The sequence below is a fragment of the Pinus tabuliformis genome, chromosome 7 (genome assembly GCF_031772625.1).
Source record: "Pinus tabuliformis cultivar Carrire ecotype Pingquan chromosome 7, CPIR1, whole genome shotgun sequence".
In the NCBI taxonomy this organism is placed as follows: Eukaryota; Viridiplantae; Streptophyta; class Pinopsida; order Pinales; family Pinaceae; genus Pinus; species Pinus tabuliformis.
The window spans coordinates 1,746,785,509-1,746,788,606 of NC_142293.1; the positions used below are offsets into that span (position 1 = coordinate 1,746,785,509).

Sequence of the window (3,098 nt, forward strand, 5' to 3'; positions counted from 1 at the left end):
ATCAAATGGCCAAAATTGCAACAACAAATTGAACAAAATATCATTATACCAAAAATGAGTATTCACATAAAGAAGAGCTCAAAATAGTTCCTTTCCAGAGAAGAGCTCAAGTGAATTCCTTTCCACCAAGTACACCACAGCACCAATAGGTGTGAAATTGTTGGCATTATCTTGATGCCAGATTTCTCATCCTTTAATAGGTGATTTACTGGTCTGAATGTTCAACTATTACATTAGTCCTAACAGATAAAATAAATCGATAATATTTGTTTTCTGCAGAAGCAATTTCATCCTACACTATTTGCGCTTTCTACAGCCACAAATTTCATCCTACAGGCTACAGTGTTTTATATTGCTCAAAACCAAAATCCAACAAGAAAAACACCCATTTAAAGTTCGTCATTGGAATCATCATCATCAGTGTCTCCTTCAGAGGAGGATCCCCCTGATTGTTGATAAACTGTTGATAAACTTTGGTCACAAGAGGGTTGCAAACATACTCCACTTCCTTGAGCTTCTCCTCGTAATCTTCCTTCTCGGCTGACTGGTTCTCGTCCAGCCATTCGAGGGCCTCCTTCAATGCTGCATCTATTTTCTCCTTATCATCGGAGTCGATTTTGTCAGCAAGCTTGTCCTTGTCGTTAATTGTGTTTTTCATGTTATAAACATATGTTTCCAAACCGTTACGGGCATCAATACGTTCCTTGACCTTTTTGTCCTCCTCTGCGAACTCTTCGGCCTCTCTCACCATTCTTTCAATTTCCTCTTGGCTCAGTCTTCCTTTGTCATTTGTGATGGTGATTTTCTCATATTTTCCGGTGCCCTTGTCCTCTGCTTTAACATTCAAGATACCATTGGCATCCACTTCAAATGTAACTTCAATTTGAGGAACTCCCCTGCCAACATATTACAGGTTTGATTCTCCTGTCCACCAGACTCGACTCACCAAAAATAGAAACATGAACAAAGGAATAGAAACAAACCTTGGAGCCGGAGGAATTCCAGAGAGCTCAAATCTCCCAAGTTCTCTACAATATTTTGTTAAACTTCGTTCACCTTCGAAGACCTGCAAAGGAAAATGACTGAGTCAATCATCCTCCCTACGCCCGTGCTATTGTAAAAATTGAAATAACCCATCAGGCAGTTTTTAGAAGAATGATATAAAAGATTTTAGACCAACCTGAATTGACACGGTTGTTTGTTGGTCCTGATAGGTTGTAAACACCTGAGACTTCTTTGTAGGAATAACAGTGTTCCTTGGAATTAGCTTTGTCATCACTCCACCAACAGTCTCAATACCCAAGGTTAGAGGAGCCACATCCAGTAAAAGTATTTCTGCACATAAATAAGGGCAACAAGATTTCAAATCGCTGGATAAAAAACCAAAAATTCGTTCAGAGCTGAACAGTATAAAATGCAGAAACTGTGGACCTACTTTACCTTTAGTTTCTTCTCCACCTTCTCCACTAAGAATGCTACCTTGCACTACTGCACCAAATGCAACGGCCTCATCAGGGTTTACACCCTTGTTTGGCTCTTTGCCATCAAAGAAATCCTTGAGCAGTTGCTGAACTTTAGGAATATGGGTACTTCCACCAACAAGAACAATCTCATCAATCTGATGCTTCTCTAGACCAGCATCACTCTAGACCAGCATCATCCATGGCCTTCTTAACAGGACCCATGGTTTTTCTAAAAGGGTCATTGTTCATCTCCTCAAAGCGAGCCCTTGTAAGAGGCTCAGAAAAGTCTATGTCGTCGAAGAGAGACTCGATCTCTACTCGACCTGGTGTTGGCTACTCAAGGCTCTTTTAGCATGCTCAGCTTCCCTTCTTAGTTTTCCCAACGCTCTGTTATCCTTACTAATATCCTTTCCGTGCTTTTTCTTGATCAATTTGATGAAATATTCCATTATCCTTTGGTCAAAGTCCTCACCTTGCATATTAGTGTACATCCCAGTAAGTTCAAAGCTCAAAAGACAACCAAAAAAGTCAATGATAACCACCGTCGTAATGTAAAACTGCCAGACAGATTACCTCCAAGATGGGTATCACCGTTTGTAGCCAAAACCTCAAAAACTCCGTTGTCAATAGTCAGAATGCTACCTTCAAATTATATTTCAAAATGGGTGAGTAAAAACCCATAAAACTTAAAACAGAGGATTTCATCACCATAATAGCACCCTTCAGCATAAAACATCATCCCATGTGGGTGAGTGAAAACCCATAAAACTTAAAACAGAGGATTTCATCACCATAAGTAAGGTCCATGCACACAATAGCCTTTATGGCAATAGACTACTAAAAGTCCAAAAGGGTTTTGTATTAAGGCCGCTACTATGACCCAATACAGGGAGAATACATCCATAGTCGTTGAGAAGCAGAGCATCCATTGAAAAACCCCAAGTCAAATTATTCATATCATATTCCTGCACTGGATCATCGACGACAACACACTATGCTCAAGAGCAAAGCACCCTTGAATATAGATTTATATATATACGCATTGTAGCTGATACGGCCGCCAAGGATTCTCCCTACAATAATAGTAAAACAAGAAAGAAAGCAATGGATTTAAGAACGTATCAAATCTTATCGATTTAAGGGGCTTTCATGACGGGATTGGCCTTGAGAATGGCGAGGCGGCTGGTGGTCTTGTAGTCAAAAGAGCAGTCATGCATATCAGAGTACCTGTGCTGAGCGCAGAAAAGGTCACCACAGCGGCACTTAAAGCCCGTCAGACGGTGCCCGCCTTTTGCACTCAAAACACCTCTTCTTGCTCTTCCTTGGCTGCTCCTTGTCCTGTTCATGTTTCTCCACCTCTTGTTCTGCCAAGCTGGATGGGGCGGTGCCAATGGTCGTCTCCACTGCTGCTACTGCTTCCACCATCTGGGCGTCGCTACTTGAGGGCACCAACGCCGCGGGAAGCAGAATCGATGGGTATTTCGCCACATTGCTTAGCTCTTACATTCGAGTCCCTCGAGATCTTCTTCCCCGGGTGACTGTAAAATTCCTCCATGAGGGCTGCTTCAAGATCTTGGTCGCTCACATCCAAAACCTAGAAACTTCAAGCCCCAATCTCATCAAACGCTGGCCACA

The 3,098-nt window shown here is 41.9% G+C and overlaps 1 pseudogene across 1 annotated transcript; it reads right to left on the reverse strand.

Moving 5' to 3' along the window:
- Window positions 1-319: 319 nt before the first annotated feature.
- On the reverse strand, window positions 320-2,888 carry LOC149255316 (luminal-binding protein-like; annotated as a pseudogene). Its single transcript, XR_016265502.1, has 6 exons — window positions 2,770-2,888; window positions 2,037-2,113; window positions 1,441-1,935; window positions 1,181-1,335; window positions 984-1,066; window positions 320-896 (listed from the first exon to the last, which is right to left on the reverse strand). The product of XR_016265502.1 is annotated as a luminal-binding protein-like (transcript).
- Between the last annotated feature and the right edge of the window lie 210 nt (window positions 2,889-3,098).